This window comes from Panthera onca, chromosome C1, assembly GCF_046562875.1.
Source record: "Panthera onca isolate mPanOnc1 chromosome C1, mPanOnc1 haplotype 2, whole genome shotgun sequence".
Taxonomy (NCBI): Eukaryota; Metazoa; Chordata; class Mammalia; order Carnivora; family Felidae; genus Panthera; species Panthera onca.
In genome coordinates, this window is record NC_138346.1 from 215302142 (window position 1) to 215320023 (window position 17882).

The window sequence follows — 17882 nt, forward strand, 5'->3', positions numbered from 1 at the left end:
TTTCTAGGATGTTTTCAAAGATAGAGAGTGGAGACTGGGTGGATACGTAAGGGGAAGCTTCCCTTTCTAAGTGGTGGTGGAAATGGACAGCTATGATAGATACAAGACTTGTGGAACCAGCTGGGTTTGACAGTTGTTGAAGGAGGTCATAGTCTTAAATAGAAGTTTCTAGGCGTCGGTAATTAGGAGTATGGCAATAGCATTGACGATTTAGGAACATGAGAAGAGAAACTGGTTTGAAAAGAGGCTAATAAATACAACTTCTCATTGAGAAATCTGGGTGATTTTTGTCATTAGGCAGATGGAAATACTTAATTAGACCTGGGAAGAAGTCAGGGTTGAAGGTAGAGATATTCAGAATGGGGATAGTTGAAGCCTTGAGATGGAATGACATTGTCAGAGCGTTTAGTATCAAATGTGTCTTTACCATGAATGTCACATTGCAGAACCCCCAGATCCTCCAGTTTTAGGACAGGCACGCTCCAGAAGAGAGGGCGTTGTTGAAAGAATTCAAACTCTTCCTTTGTTTGAGTTTTTATTTCTCTTTGGGGTTCTTTCGGTTTGATTCTCATTGCGGTTGGACAGTAAAGCAGCGTGGTTTTGAGCACGGGGACAGAGACACAGGGCACAAGTCCATCTTGCACCGACCCACACGTGTCCTCGTTAGAGGTATATGACTTCTTTGTGCTTCAGTTTCCTCCTCTATAGAATGGGGATGGTAATACCTACCTTTTATAGAGTTGTTTATGAATTATTCCATAATTTGGCTTGGTGCTTGAAACCTAGCTCCATAGATGGTGGCTACTGGTAATACCGGATTACTGCGGGCTTCACTGCTTCTGATCTTAAGAGGTACACTACTTCTCTTTTTAAATCTGAATTTGTACAGAATCCTTTTCTGTTTGTTTTTTGTTTTCACTCAGCATAACGGACACCAGCTAAATTTTCACAAAAAAATTTCCTTAGTATTAATAGAGAGTAAAAGGGAATAATTGTTGGAAATACAAACAAAAAGCAAAACAAAACCCAAACAAACGTAGAAAGAGTTGAGCTTTTATCATCACAGGCCTATACATCTTGTTACTTGTTCCTGGGTTTCCCGCCACGTCTTCCCCACGACCCCCAGCCCTCCACGTGGTGGCCACAGTGTTCCATACCAGGAAGCTGTCTGCCTCTCACCTCTACCTAATACTCTCCAGATTCATGTTAACAAAGCTGTTTTACTGACCCAGGACCTTTTCTTTTCATTCTGCTGGGGTTTTGTTTGCATCTTACTCCAAGGCTGACTTTTCTGGACTGGGGTAATTGACATAAATGATTATGAATGATACATAAATGCTCGCCCACTGAAGTACAACTGATAGGCCTAAGGCTCCTTACTTGTGGCGAATGTGTTTGGAATCGTTTCACAGATAAAGCTTCCTTTTCCCGTATCGGAAATGGCCTTGATCAAGTCGAATTGCACAGTGTAGCAGTGCATTGATCATCTATAAATATAGGATACGAATTAAGAGTCTTGTGTTAGCAGAAAGCTTGTTTCTCACATTTGAATCTTGTAGTTGTGTGTGGATGCGGGTGTGAGTGGGTACTGAATTTGATAATGTTCTCAATGCCTCTTTTCCAGTCGAGCCTGGAGGGTGTATAATTAATTGTACACAAGCTGCAATCAAAATAGCAGAGTAACTTAGTTATTGGGATAAAATTGGAACCCAAATCTCTTGATTCGGATTAAAAAACAAAACTGTACTAAACTGTCTTCTCTGAAGGAGAAGATAAAGAATTTTGTAGTCTCAATTTTGGTTTTACTTTCCTTACCTTAGGAGGAATCTAATTTGAAAAGTTTAAACTCTTGTAAAAGTGCAGTAGTCTTTCTTTTTTTTCCCGATTGTGGAAGATCTTCTCCATCCTTCCCTTTTGAAAGGATGATGCTCCTTTCCATGGCACAGCTAATAAATTCTGAGGTGTAGAGTCTGCTCAAATAATTCCCTCATATAAAAGGACTCTACATTTTAAATTGACGTGTCTACAGTAAAATATGAATTCTTAATTCTTCTTAAGGAAAATTTCAGTGATTTAATTCTATTTGTTTTTGTTGAAACAATCTGTATTACATAGTTTCTTAGGTAGTACCTTGATGTTGAAGTGAGAGAATAATCCCATTTTGTGTCCTTCTATGAGTATTAAATATTCCACATCTTTGTGATAGGGAAGAGGAGTGTCTTTGGTAACTAGAATGTTTGGCATTTTGGTTGGACTAAGACTTTAGAATGAAAAAAAAAAAAAGGAAAAAGCTGAAGTCCAGCTTTTTAGTGTATCAGTATTTAAAAAAAAATGTTTTTATTTATTTTTGAGAGGGAGAGAAAGAGCAGGAGCAGGGGAGGGGCAGAGAGAGAGGGAGACACAGGCTCCAGGCTCTGAGCCGTCAGCATAGGGCTTGAACTCACGAACCGTGAGATCATGACCTGAGCCAAAGTCGGAGGCTTAACTGACTCAGCCGCCCAGGTGCCCCAGTGTCAGTACTTTCTGTCAGCTCTTAGTCCGTTCCAGAGTTTGATCAGCTGCAGGGGAGAGTTGAGAAGAAAATGAAAATACAGAGCAGCCTGTCCAGTTTATCATCCTCCTGTCATCTTATATTTGGTTATGGGAATTTGGGGTGCCCAGGGAGGCTCAGTCTGTTGTGTCTGACTTTTGATTTCGGCTCAGGTCATGATCTCATGGAGCTTGAGATCGAGCCCTAAGTCGAGCTCTGTGCTGACAGCATAGAGCCTGCTTGCGATTCTCATTCGTTCATATTCTCTCTCTCTCTTTCTTTCTCTCCCCCCCTCCCCCTCCCCCTCCCCCTCCCTCTCCTTCTCCTTCTCCCCTTCCCTCCCCCCCCTCCCCCCCACTTTCTCTCTCTAAAATAAACAAAAAAAAGATTATGGGAATTCTGTAAACTCCTGATCCTTTTTGGTGGAGCATCATATTTAGTATTAGATTAATGATACAGAAGAGACTTCCATTTTGGTAGCCCATGTAGTTCATTCCCCACTTAGTCATGGGTAAAGGGCTTCCAGTGGTATTTGTATTTTTTCAGTGTTAACTTTAGAAAAAATTGTTTAGTGTGAAGAAGGAATGGAGTAGTAACTTGCTAATCTAGGGAAAAATTATATAGGACAGTGGTTATTAGAAACACATTTTAGGGGTGGGGTGCCAGGTGGCTCAGTTGGTTAAGTGTCTGACTTTGGCTCAGGTCATGATCTCACAGTCTATGAGTTTGAGCCCCGAGTCGTGCTCTGTGCTGACAGCTCAGAGCCTGGAGCCTGTTTTGGATTCTGTGTCTTCCTCTCTCTCTGCCCCCCCCCCCCCCCCTCCACTCACTGTCTCACAAAAATAAATCAACACTGAAAAAAAATTATAAAAAGAAAGAAATACATTTTAGGGGTGCCTGGGTGGCTCAGTCAGTTAGGCGTCCGACTCTTGATTTCAGCTCAGGTCATAGCTCATGGTTTGTGAGGTCCAGCCCCGTCTTGGGCTCTGCGCTGACAATGATGAGCCTGCTTGGGATTCTCTCGCTCTCCTCTCTGCCCCTCCTGCGTGTTGTGCTCTCTCTGAATAAATAAACTTAAACAAAAAATACATTTTATTTAGCAGGAATAGGAAAATGTTTACTTTGTGACATTTGCCAGTTGTTGACGCTGTTTTTGTGTGTGTTGTTTTTATGTTGAATGGCCAAGTAGCTTCATTGTCTTTCACCACTGGAAGCAGTGAAGAAAAATAAGTGACTTCTTTTTTTTTTTTTTTTTTTTAATTTTTTTTTTTTTTTTTCAACGTTTTTTATTTATTTTTGGGACAGAGAGAGACAGAGCATGAACGGGGGAGGGGCAGAGAGAGAGGGAGACACAGAATCGGAAACAGGCTCCAGGCTCCGAGCCATCGGCCCAGAGCCTGACGCGGGGCTCGAACTCACGGACCGCGAGATCGTGACCTGGCTGAAGTCGGACGCTTAACCGACTGCGCCACCCAGGCGCCCCGAAAAATAAGTGACTTCTAATGAGGGAATTGTTTTTAAAATTTCAGACCCACTGAAACTAAAGAGATTATTTTCAGTGCGCACTTTTCTCCTAATGTTAAACTGATTCTGATCTTCAGAGACAACTTTGAAAAGTACAGCAAAGCAGACTAATATTTTAGAAAGAATATTACCAGTAATAAAAAGGACAGAATTATGATAGTTTGATGCATTAATTTTAATAACTTTTTTTCACAGCTCTTGTGTCAAGATGAGAAAAGTTAAACAGAAATATGGTTCTCATTTTGATTGTACTGAATTTATTATATGAAGTGCTAACCTCCCTTCAGATGTGGAATCTGGGTTTAGGTCCTTTTTGTTTAAAAGAGTGAGTGAGACTAATTTTTCTGTAGCAGCAGAATTAAAAATTCTTTTCATTGAATATCATACACAGTAATACAGTAGAAAGTGCAGTAATTTGAATATACCGGTCTAGGCAGTAGTTATTTCGGCTACAAATAGTCTTCTGCATTTTTTTAAAAGAGAAAATTGTTAGAGATCATCTAATGCTGTTGCATGAAATAGTTGCTTATAAAAATTATATTGGTTCCTTGTCCTGTAGCTGCTATAAAATTAGTGATTTGGTCCTTTCATTAACATGTTTCCTTTATAATAGGACTTCTGTTCCTGTGGTCTGCCACAGATTTGGGGTCTTGCAATTTAGGAACATGTGTTCTAAATCCATCCTAAGAATGTAGCTTATTTTTGCTGATGTGACTGCCTAGAAAATCTTTTTTGCTCCTCTGCAGATTGTCAGTTAAGTCATCTGCTTTTTATATTTTTTTTGTTCTTTGTACCGATGCCACGTGCCACTTGGTGCACCATTTAGTCTTTACCTTCCGCTGCCTGTAAGCCTCCCCCAGAGACACATTGTCCATGGAACTAATGAAGCTTAAACTAAAGGGACCCTCACTTGCCTGAGCCCGTTGGGATTTTATATCCAAAATTTTGTATTCTTTTCTTAAAGAAGTCCCTGAAATTGTATATACGTTAGGCCCCACGAAACCCGCCTTTGCTAAAATAGAAGACTGTTAGAGGAGATGAAAAACCAAAGTAAATGCCGATTTTAGCTTTGTGTTCTAGGTAAAAAGGATATAAATAGAATACTTGAATGGGTTTGTGTGTGATGTCAGATTTAATTTATCGTGATAACCCTCAGTAGTGCACCAGATGTTTTGACTGTATTTGGCTTCATATTAAATTAAGCATAGCCAGTGGCCTCCAAAGTCCATCTGTACTGTTGCCAAAGGTAGCACCGAAGACCGCGCCTTTCCTGTCGGTTACCGCTGCTAGCCGCTGGCTCTTTCCTTGCCATCATAGTCAGGCTTTCAGAGCGCTCATAGAAAAGGAGAGCCTTTGTATTTGAACTTCATAGTCTACAAATCTGCTGTACTGAGTGAAGAGGCTTGCATTTTTCTTTTCATCACAATAGGTGGTCATTTTTAATTTTTTGCTTATCTATAAACCCGTGGAAGCTAATTAAATAAATAAGGTGAGGAGTTTATTGAGGCCTGAGGTCTGGCGAGAGGGAAGCCATTACACACGAGTGCCAATTAAACGTAGGCACGCCTGAGATTCTTCTGTACCTGCTACTGCTAATCATGGAAAAAACAATTAACTCATCGGTTTTGTCATATAAATACATGTGAAGGAAGATCTGAAAATCCTTGGTTTTATTTATACCCAGAAAGACAAGTACTGAAATCGCTGGAAACCTTTATACAAATTTAAATGAATACACCTTGACTTTTACTTGATTCTCCTTCATCAGCGTAATCAGAGAACGCGTGGATTCTTTCCCCACGAGTGAGGGTAAAACCTACGTCTGCAGTGTTCTTGCATGAGGATCGTTAAGATGGCACACCTTGCAGATCAAACAGTTTCCTCCCTTACATGCTCTCGCTCTTTCCTAGGAAAGCATTTAGACATCTCTGAAATTGGACCTATAAAGCATGTGCTAACACCAGAACAAACATCTTGGAAATTTTATCATAATGTTTTTTTTTTTTAAGTCCTAAATGTCCTCTATTTAACATGAAATTCTTTTGTATTAACCTCCTTTCATATGCTAGCTTTCACCAGACTGCAGAATTGCCTGATTTGACTTTCTAATGTAACTGTAATGAATCTTCTGGGAAGCCAAACGATTGAACACACATACTCTGCAACTCCATTGTGAAATATTCAGTCAGTTCCGTCGATGTTGCTGATTAGAAGAGAAAGGAAAAAAAAAAAAAAAGAATTGGGGGGTGGGAGAGAAAAATGAAAAACTCCCTAACATGTATTAAGGCTTAAAACCAAACATATTCTCAGGGATTTCAGCCTTTACTGGGCATCATGATGTACAATAATACCTCGCTTACTTCTATTCAGGAACACCTTAATAAAAACATCAAGTGGGTGGAGGCAGAATCAGCTTTGTAAAGCCAGAATTAGGGCACATGATTAAATTCAGTTTTGACACATTTATCTGAAAAAGCACTTGGAAAAAAACTGGCCCATTTGCACAAGCAGACAAATTGCTCAGTGCATTATGCTTGAGTACCCAGCAGAGTTAAATATTTGCTGGCCAGTAAATGCTGCACCTACATACACCAGAGCCCACATGTGTAATGGTGATCTTTCAAATAAATGTGTGGCCCTTATAAGAGACTTGGGGTCTTATTTAACAGCCAGAGAAGTGAGAGGAAGGCTTTTCCAGGATGCGTTGTTGTAACTCATTTATCCCAGGTATTTCTAATTGTAGCAATATGTGTTTGGCTTATCCATGTGAAAGAAATTGAACACCAGAGTTTAATAATTAAGGATTTATTAGTTAAAACTGAATGTTATAATGAGCCAGATGCTGCTGCATTGAAACAGCCATTTTCATTAGCATTTTTAAATCGAAGAGAATTGAATTTAAATTTGGAGTGCCTTGTCTTTGATGAGTTAACGTTTTAAAATCTTCTAAAATCCATCAAATATTAGGTAAATTTCCTTTAATTTCAATGAAAGACAACAGGACATCGAAAGATCAGGATAGGTAAGTCAGTTAAAGCCTCTGACTTTTAAAAATACTGAATTTCTTGTTTTGATTATTATAAAATAATATTGAAATTCTTGTGAAAAGAAATAATTGCAAAAATGTGTAGATTTGAAGAATGAATTTTACTTTTGCCTGGAAAAGATATAAATCATTCAAATGGAAGAGGCAGTGGTGAATGGGCATGGGGATATGTGTCTCCTCCCCGCCCCCCCCCCCCCCCCCCCCATCGTAGGGAAGCATTTTTAATAATAGCTTGAGTGGTTTGATAAAGCATCCAAAGGAGACTCCCAGGAGAAGAAGATTATACTGGGGAGAGAGAGAGATCTTTCCATGAATCATTTACGCTAACCTCTTGCTGAAGCACAGCTTGCATTTTTAATGAAGGATGATTGCATTTCATAAACAGACCTTTAAAAATTAAAATAATATTGATCCTTCCTCATTTAGGCCTATTAAAATAGGATGCTATACATCTCTTTCTAATAGCTCAGGACAGATTATTATTATTACATTCAACAGTGTATACACCGTTTAATACTTTTTAATCAGAAATTTCTTTAAATAGGACTTTGATTAAAATTTTTTTGGAAAATATTTTTCTTTGTTAAGTAAATGAAAGCAAGCTTCAAGTGAGATGGTTTTAAGGTTTGGCACTTTCAATTATTTTCAACATAGACTGTCTCTGGCTTCTTGTATATTCCTTTATTTCTCTTGGTCACATTAGTTTCCTACAAAGGAAATGGGTTTATTATTTGAAACACTGAATGTAGCATAGGAGGGGGATTGGGTAGCTCTCAAACCTTGATTTAGGGGCAACTGGGTGGCTCAGTCGGGTAAGCGCCTGACTTTGGCTCATGTCATGCTCTTGCGGTTTGTGGGTTTGAGCCTCGCGTCAGGCTTTGTGCTGACTGTGCGGAGCCTGCTTGGGATTCATTCCCTCTCCCTGTCTCTCTCTGACCCTCCTCTGCTTGAGCTCTTTCTCTGTCCCTCAAAATAAAAAAAAACAAAACCAAACACCTTGGTTCACTTACACCGTTGTGACTGAGAGCAAGTCAAATTATCTGCCAGTAGTCAGTGTTCTTGCTTTGGAAGTATGTCCCTTAATGAGATGAAATATCTGTAAAGTTCCCTTGAAATTTTCTGAATTTCCACTTTACAGTTGTGTATCATTTTGAAGACTCTTCTCTGAACAAGAGTCAGAGGAATTGTATAGTTTAGTGCCTCCCATGTTAATATAACTGGAAGATGATACTGATAGTGTTGCTTTCCTTTTTCCTTTTCTACAAAAGGTTATTTATTTTGAGAGCGTGAGATCATGAGTGCATGGGGAGGCACATAGCGGGAGAGGGAGAGTCCCAAACAGGCCTGACGAGGGGCTTGATCCCATGAACTCTGAGATCATAACCTGAACTGAAATAAAAAGTCAGACACTCAATTAACTGGGGTGCCTGGTGGCTCAGTTGATTGAGGGTCCGAGTTCAGCTCAGGTCGCAATCTTGTTGTTTGTGAGTTTGAGCCCTGCATCAGGCTCACTGCTGTCAGCATGGGGCCTGCTTCGGATCCTCTGTTCCCCTCTATCTGCCCCTCTCCTGCTCTCTCTCCCTCTCCAAACAAACAAACAAACAAACAAACATACATTTAAAAGAAAAATGAAAATGTTCCAGTGCGCCTGGGTGGCACTCCAGTGTGGAGCCTGCTTAAGATTCTTTCTCCCACTGCCCCTCTCCCCAACTCAATGCTCTCTTAAAAAAAAAAGAAAAAATATCCTTAAGTTAAAGAGTTAGTACAAGAACATAAAACTGCAAAGGAAGTGCTTCTCTTAGGTAGACAGATTAGAAGTACAAAGCAAAGTAAAAATTTAGCATCATATGACGACCTTTTGGGTGACAGCCGTTTTTTTTTTTTTCCGATTTGACAAGTGGTACACTGGTGAATAGGAGGACAGATGTAGGAGGCAGGTCTGCCTGGGTTCAACTCCTGCCTCTTCCACTTACTAGCGTTGTGACGCACAGCCAAGTTATCTGGCCTCTGTATCCGTTTGTTTTCTGTAAGGTGTGGATAATATAGTGGCCATTCAGGGGCTGCTGTGAAAATCAAATGGTTGCTCATAGAAAGCTATGTGCATCTTGGCTGCTCTTGGATTTTACTTGTTTTGCAGTGGGTAAAGAAAACATTTGGGGAATGTTCTTGTAGGACAATCAGATGGGGGACATTCATGACAGTTTCTTGGAATTAAGGTTTTTTTTTCCCAGCTTTGTTTTTTATTTTACCTTGATGAGGATATTGATAGTGTAGTCACTTTGTTTATTTATTTTTTGATGAAATGGATCCTTAACTAAAGATTTAGTTTAAGAACATAAAACTGCAAAGGAAGGTCTTCTCTGAGATAGTCCGTGGAGCTAACTGGGATTCTGTTTCACTTACTGGTTGCTATAGGAATAGGCACAGTACGTGGGGTTCTTGACAGTAAAACCATGCATATGTTTACGTATTTTCACCTGATATTGTAGAGGGGCTCAGCGGAGCAAAACTAACCAGGCTGGCGTAAGTTTAACTTTGGGATCGTTTGGGCACCCTGGCAGAAACATGGATCCTGTTATTTATTTAGAGATAAAATGACTCTACTGTTTTTTAAATAAATCTTAAATTACATGCGGAGAGGCTGGTTGCTTCTGAAATGCTGGGCTGCTAATCTGTGATGACCTGGCGGGGGCAGCACGTGGAGACCTGTGGTGCTTAGTGAAGGTTCCCCTGCTGCTCCGAGACCAGCAGGGTGTGTGACGTCCCTGGACGGAGGGTGGGACAGTTACTCGTTCTTACCGTTTTGTCTCTTCATAGTGACTGAAGGACAAGATACCACAGAAAATCAAAGAATGTCATTCTAGTTGAGTCTGGAGTATTTTATTAACGCTCTCCCATTCCCCACCCCCCCCACACCAAATCATGTCCGGTGACCTTTTGTCTGCAGAAGTATTAGGATAGTTTCTTTTCATTGGGAGCAGTATTGACCTTAGGCAGAATTAGGAAATGGATGAAATGTACTTTGGGGATCATCCCGCTCTTTTTTTAAAGTTTACTTATTTATTGAGAGAGAAAGAGAGAGAGCGCGCGAGCTGGCTTGCATGTGCGTGCCTGAGCCTTGGACGGGAGGGGCAGAGAGAGAGGGAGGCAGAGAATCCCAAGCAGGCTCCGTGCTGTCAGCGTGGAGCCCTACGAGGGGCTCGAACTCACAACCCGTGAGATAGTGACCCGAGCTGGAGTCAAGAGTCGGAAGCTTAACTGACTGAGCCACCCAGGTGCCTAGTCCCTCTTCTTTTTATGTGACCTTCTTCCGCCCCATGCCCTCCCCTCAGATCCTGGCAGCTTGTTGCCTTATACCTGCCCTACCGCTCAGGTGCTTCACGCAGCTGCCTTCTTTACTTAAGCTTCTGGAGAATAGACTTTGGTATTCGGTATTCCTGCTTTCAGTCATCTGATTGAACGATTACATGTTAGGATGTTGTGTCCATAACTGTCTCAGAATTACTGTATTAAAAGCAGGTGTAAATAAATAAATAATAGGTAGACATTATTGCATGCAGTGCCAGATGCTGTCTCAAACGTCTGGACGGTGGGTTAAGGACATTTATTTTTTTTTAAACGTTTTTTTTTTGTTTGTTTATTTTTGAGAGAGAGAGAGCGAGCGAGCGTGAACGAGCACGAGTGGGGGAGGAACAGAGAGAGAGGGAGACCCAGAATCTGAGGCAGGCTCCAGGCTCCATGCTGACAGCACAGAGCCCGACGCGGGGCTCGAACCCACGAACTGTGAGATCATGACCTGAGCCGAAAAGGTTGAGTGTGACCTCACTCAGACACTCAACAGACTGAGCCACCCAGGTGCCCTGTTAAGGACATTTATCACTGTAACAACACTATGAAGGAGATACTATTATTTTTCCATTTTACAGATGCAACCAGAGCAGAGAGAGTAATTTAAACAAGATTATACAGATTGTAAGTGAGAGCAGGGATTCAGACCCTGGCAGTCAGGATCCACAGCCCAAGGGTGGAATCCCTGTGCTGAATTACCTCTCTGTCAATGTGTATGGATTTCCAGTCGGGAGAGTTCCAGGTAGTCTAGGTGGAGTGCCTGTGCGTGCGTATGTGTGTGAAATGTTTGTGTGGGGAGGGGTGGGAAGAGAGATGCAGAGATTTTTGCCTTCTCTGCCCCTTCTTCATCTTTAGGCTAGCCAGTGTTGCCTGAAAATCAGCTTTTTCATAGTTTACCTGCTTTTCCCATTTCCTTTCCTTCCTATTCTCCCAAATGCCTGGTTAAGAATATTGATTCTAGAGACAGTGTTGAATTGAAAATCTGACTCTGGGGGTGCCTGGCTGGCTCAGTTGGTAGAGCATGCACCTCTTGATTTCGGGGTTGTATGTTCAAGCCCGTAGGTTGGGTGTAGAGATTACTTAAAAATAAAAGAATCTTTAAATTTTTTTTAGTGTTTGTTTATTTTTGAGAAAGCACAAGTGCGGGAGGGGCAGAGAGAGAGGGGGACAGAGAATCTGAAGCGGGCTCTGCCCTGACAGCAGTGAGCCTAATGTGGGGCTCGAACTCACAAACCAGGAGATCATGACCTGAGCTGAAGTCAGATGCTTAACTGACTGAGCCACCCAGGTGCTCCCCAAATAAAAAAAAACCTTTAAAATAAAAACCTGACTCTGTAATTTTGAGCAAGATAACCTAATGTTTTCAAACCATAGATAGCCTCCTTATCTCTAAAATGGGCATAATGGTAAGAATACCTACTCTTAGGTAAAGAGCAAATGAGGGAATTGATACGAAGTGCTTGGTGTAATTCCTGGCAGTTCCTAAGTGGTTTTTTGTTTTTGTTTTTGTTTTTTGTAGTGACAGGGTGGGCAGAAGTGGGGTTGGTGGGTGTTTGTAAACAGGGACTGCTTTGAATCTTCCAGAGTTAGTGAGAGATCATCGTGATGGGGAGCAGGAGGGCACCTGTTTCAGGAAGCATGCTTAGCTGTTTCAAGCACTTTGAAACAGCTCATGTAGAAGACAAGGTTGATAATTGCTTTTGAAATGATACATTCAGTATTCTAGTAGTTTGAAGCTATGAAAGACAAACTGGACTGAAAATCTTATTAACCTGGGAGCTTTCCATAGCTGATAAACGGAGACCGTTTCAGAGAGAATGGAAACAAAAGAGAGAATTTTGTTTCTTCAGAGAGAATAGGAAACAAAAAGACAGATGGATTTTGCACATAGCTCTTGGGCTAACATCAGAACTAATATTTGTTACCTCTTTTTTTTTTCTTTTAAAAATAAAGGTGGCATTTAAAAAAGAAACCTCCCAGGGTACCTGGCTGGCTCAGTTGGTGGAGCGTGAGACTCTTGATCTTGGGGTTGTGGGTTCAAGCTCCACGTTGGGTATAGATAATCTCTATAAATCTCTTTAAAAAATTAAATCTTAAAAAAAAAAAATAAAAAGGAACCTCTCAAGTTAAGCGAAACCTTAAAGTCCTAACTGTTCATAATTCTAAAAGCACGTAGTAAGCCTCCTCTTTGACAATTAAAATCGTTGTTATTCTTACTGTTTAACCATAAATTCTAAAAGCATGGAGAATTACAAACCTCGGCAGATGCTATAGTAAAGGTTTGTAGGAAGAATTATCTAAGAGAGACAGTATATTTCTTCATCCAATTTACAGATTTTATTCCTATTTCAAATGTTTGTAGTTTTTTCCTTTCTTTACTGTCTTTTTCCTTCTATTTTTTAAAAATTAAAAAATATTTAGGGGCGCCTGGGTGGCTCAGTCGGTTAAGCGTCCAGCTTCAGCTCAGGTCATGATCTTGCGGTCCGTGAGTTTGAGCCCCACGTCGGGCTCTGTGCTGACAGCTCAGAGCCTGGAGCCTGTTTCAGATTCTGTGTCTCCCTCTCTCTCTGACCCTCCCCCGTTCATGTTCTGTCTCTCTCTGTCTCAAAAATAAATAAACGTTAAAAAAAATTTTTTTTATTTATTCAAAGTAGGCTCTACTCCCAGTGTGGGGCTTGAACTCATGATCTTGAGATCAGGAGTCCCATGCTCTACCCATTGAGCCAGCCAATTGCCCTTTTCTTCTACTGTCTTGACTGTACTATCTTCCAGTGTAAATTAAGAGCTTTTACGTATACACAGTCTTTACCAAGAGCCAAAGGATTTTAATAGAAGCATTTGTTTTATTATGCATGTATTAGGGAATGGAAATGTGTTATGCATATTTTAATCAGGAGGATTTAAGTTAATTTTTGAAAAATAACAATTAAATTATTAGTTACTTTTCAGAAAAAAATATCCCCATAGTGGTAAAACCTTGTTGGTAATTGGCATGACATTCCTTACTATTTTTTCTTTCTGTCTACTGCAGACAGCTTTTGACAGTTACAGAAGATGTCCACAGACTCCAGTCCTCCTGGGAAATTCCCTCGGGTGACTGACTTTGATGGATCCTGGCCATGAAGTCATACACACCTGTGTGTCAGAGTGAGCTGTGGCACGAAGCCTGGAGAGTTCTGTACCCATCACCACAGCCTCAATTTGAAGCATTTTTGAACTCTTTTTCTTGGCAGTTTATTCAAAGTAATATTTGCTACGTTTACTATCCGTTCGATACCTCCATAGCTTCAGCTGTCAAAGGAAAACAGTATCCTGAGTTTCTGTACCTGACAAAAGCATTTGTTTGTAGCAACTTAAGACATTTGGTATAAAGAAATGATGTGATTCCTGAATAGGTAAAATATATCTTTGTTCCAGCTCTGTTTTTAAAGGTGCTATTGATAGGTTATAAAAGAAATCTGTGCTGTTTATTATGGGCTAGCTAGTGGCAAGAGTATGATTGCATCTGGTGGCTAAAATTAAAAAAAAAATATGGTAAAAAGGGAAAAAGAACCTAGAATTACACAAACCAGAGGCAGAACCCACTGAGGTGTCATGACTATTTGTAGAGGACTTTTGAACCCCAGCTAACGAGTGTTTTCTTTTGATGCCTTTTAGAAAAGTATTTTCTTAAACCCTTGGATTTTGTGAGGAGGGAATCTTATTTTGAGAGTGTTTTTTTTTTTTTTCTTTTTAAAAATGTTTGTTTTTGAGAGCGAAAGAGAAAGAGTGTGTGCATGAGCAGGGGAGGAGCAGAGAGAGGGAGACCGAGAATCCCTCTGCTCCCCTAATCTGAGCCTTCTCCTTGGCTTCTCTACGCTGTTAGTACAGAGCCTGACACGGGGCTCGAACTCACAAACCATGAGATCATGACCTGAGCCGAAATCGAGAGTCGGATGCTTAACTGACTGAACCACCCAGGCGCCCTGAGAGTGGGTGTTTTGAAGGCACAAAATGATGTAACATTTTATTTTATGAAAAAAAAATTTTTTTTCATGTTTATTTTAGAGAGAGAGAGAGAGTGAGCAGGGGAGGGGCAGAGAGAGAGGGAGACACAGAATCCAAAGCAGGCTGCAGGCTCAAGCTGTCAGCACAGAGCCCGACGTGGGGCTTGAATTCACAAACTGCGTGATCATGACCTGAGCTGAAGTTGGACACTTAACCGACTGAGCCACCCAGGCGCCCCCATGATGTAACATTTTAGAAGTTTAATTGGCATATTTAGTTCTGAAAAGGACTGGAGTTGGTTTGCATGAAAACTTCAAAAAAAAAAAAAGTTAACTTAGTCATTATTTTGAAGAAAATTCCACACTGTACCTTTCCTGACAAGGAATCTTAGACACTATCAATCAACTGCCATAGCAAAGTTACAGAATATCAGATAGATGTTAAGGCTAACTTCGCAGTAGGACAGCTGATGATGATGGTGTGCGCACACGGGAAGTCACTTGCTGGTAAAGATGGAATCAAGATCTGAATCCAGGCAGTTTGATTCCAGAGTCTAGCCTTTCACCAGTGGACCAGAAGCCACTGAAAGAGCCTGGACAGTGTTTAGTAGAAGAATGCCTGTTGGCTCTTGAAAGATGCCCAGCAGGTGTTGCGTACAGAGGCAGTGCTGCTTGTAGGCATGTGGCGCTGTGCCTCCCTGCTCTCTGCCTCCGCTTCTCGCACTCCACTATTGCAGCGGTCCCTCATTCAGCACATCTGCACTGACCGCCACCGATTTAAGGATAATAGCCTCCTGATTCCTCTGGGGCCTTCCACTTTTGCCCCTCTAAAACCCATTCTTACACAGTGGGAGTGAATTTTTTTTCAGAAACATAGACCACGTCATTCTCTTACTCAAAACCCTTTAAGAGTTCCTCATCCCACGAGGAGTAAAATCTAGATTTCTTCCAGTGGCCATATGCTACCATAGTCTGGCTCTTCTAAGTCTCTGATGTAGCCTCTGACGACTCTCTACCTTGTTGTGTTAGCTTCAGTCACATTGGCATCCTGTCTGTCCTGTTGATTGAGGAACTGACAGCCGACTCTCACTCGAGGTTTACTGCATTTATCAGAACCCCCAGCCTGGAATCCTCTTCCATCAGGGTTTGCTTTGCTTGCTCCATTTTGTAATTTAGAGTTCCTTTCAGTTTCCTCCTTGAGGAAGCCTTCCCTGGCCACCAGTGTGAAGTAACTCATCACACGGGGCACTTGGCTGCTCAGTTGGTAGAGCCTGCGACTTTTGATCTTGGGGTCGTGAGTTGGAGTCCCACCTTGGGTGCGGAGTCTATTTAAAACAAGCAAACAAACAAACAAACAAAGCCCATCACACTCCATCACCTCATCTTATTTGTTTCAGATCATTTACCTTCTTTGTTTGCTGATTTACATGTGTATTTGACCCTCCCCTTGACTGTAAGTTCCACAAAAGTGTTGTCCCAGTGCCTGAAGTAGTTCTTAGAACAGTGTCAGCTCTCAAGAAACATTTTTGAAATGAATGAATAAGCCTGTCTTGATCGCCTCCTCATATCTCTGTTGGAGTCATCCACTATATTGAGGTTGTTAATAATGAGCTGGTGGGGAACACTGGGTCCGGGTGTTTAACCCTGACACTATTTATTAATAACTGTGTAACCTTGGACATGTGTGACATGTTCCTTAACTCCTCCAAACCTCCTCAAAGTCCTTATCCAAAAATTGTGGTGGTGGTGGTGGTGATGATGGTAATTATTATTACTGTTATGCTCCTTTCGTGTAGTGGCTGTGATGGTTAAAGGGGTGGATGGTTAAATACTTGTAAAGGAAGGGAAACAGTACCTGGCACATAGCCTACTGGATCTTGATAAATTTTAGCTATTATCATCACCGTCACTGTCTTTTGAATGTGTGATGTGTCAGAGACCTATTTGTTTAATTAGTTTCTCTTGTAAAATATGGATGCCCTGGTGCCTTATTATGAGATATTTTAATCAGGTCAATGCCTATTTGCTTTGGGCCTTCCAGGAATGGCAGTTTTGATTGGATAAGAGGCGAAAGCAGTAATTTAGGAAGGTGAGACCAGGCCGGATGAAGTTCTTGAAATGCTTAATGTCCCAGCCTTTGGGATTGGGAGGCTGAAAGCTGAAAGGGGAAGTTGGGCAAACACCAGGTTTTCCCTACTTGGCAATATTAATGAGAGTCTTGAAGTTGGGATGCTACTGGAAATTGCTTGGCAAGTTGCTGGTGCTAGAATTAATGCATGCACCCTGATATAGAAAGCTGCAGTCTCCAGCTTTTGAAGCTCTGCTCCCCTATTCTGAGCTTCTCCTTGGTTTGGGGCACAAAGCTTGTGTTTGGAAGTGAAGAGAGTGTCGGATAACACCGTGGAGGAAGGCTGGAAGGAGAAATGGCGCCAGGACCCGTGAGGCTATTGTAGTAGCTGAACCAAGGCTGTGGTGGTGTGAGAATTAGAGAGGGGAATGAGTGGGTGCCGGTGAGCGTGATGTGTGAGGACTGGGGTTGAGAAATCCCAGGCTGCTGCTGATTGACATGACCAGGGGAACTGGGGTGCAGGTTTGAATCTCAGCACCGCCACTTTCCAGCACAGTGACTTCTCTTGGCACGTTACTTTATTTTCCTGACCCAGTTGCATTATCTGTAAAATGGTGGAGGTGGTGTTTGTCTCACAGAACTGTCTTGGGGTTTGTGAGGTTTTATTTAGTGTATAGTATATTCTATAGAAATAACTGAAAGTGATTAGTAAATATACCTTCTTTCTTTTTTCCCCTAAAGTTTATTTATTTATTTTTGAGAGAGAGAGAGAGAGAGAACATGGGGCAGAGAGAGAGGGAAAGAGAGAATCCCAAGCAGGCTTTGTGCTGTCAGCGCAGAGCTCAATGCAGGGCTCAAACTCATGAACTGTGAGATCGTGACCTGAGCCGAACAAGAATCAGATGCTCAACTGACTGAGTCACCCAGGCACCCCAGTATATGTTCTTTCTTATTATCTTTCGTAACAAACGGGATTGGGAGTATTCCTAATGAGGCAATCAGATTAGGAAGTAAGGGAGGAGTAGGTTTTGGGGGTAAAGTGTATGTGGGATATCTAATTAGAGAATTCCAGTTGGCCATTTGTGTATGGGCTGAGTTTAGGGAAGAGTTCTAGAGCCAAATAGTTAGCAAGGAGGTGGTAATTAAAGAAGAATGTCTTGGGGCACCCGGGTGGCTCAGTCGGTTAAGTGTCCTACTTCAGCTCAGGTCATGATCTCGCGGTTCACGAGTTTGAGCCCCTCGTTGGGCTCTGTGCCAGGCTCAGAGCCTGGAGCTTGCTTTGGATTCTGTCTCGCTCTCTCTGTCTCTCTCTGCCCCTCCCTTGCTCGTGCTCTGTCTCTCTCTCAAAAATAAAGAAAACACGTGAAAAAAAAAAAAGCA

The 17882-nt window shown here is 41.5% G+C and overlaps 1 protein-coding gene and 1 long non-coding RNA gene across 4 annotated transcripts in view; both read left to right on the forward strand.

Annotated features, from left to right (window-relative positions):
• LOC144617309 (uncharacterized) overlaps nucleotides 1-17843 on the forward strand; it is a 41045-nt gene extending 23202 nt beyond the window's left edge. The window contains exon 2 of the long non-coding RNA XR_013557722.2: nucleotides 13480-17843. This is a non-coding gene — a long non-coding RNA (uncharacterized LOC144617309). The remainder of the gene's footprint in view (nucleotides 1-13479) is intronic.
• Nucleotides 1-17882, forward strand: part of RERE (arginine-glutamic acid dipeptide repeats) — a 424018-nt gene that overhangs the window by 46333 nt on the left and 359803 nt on the right. The window lies entirely within an intron of this gene.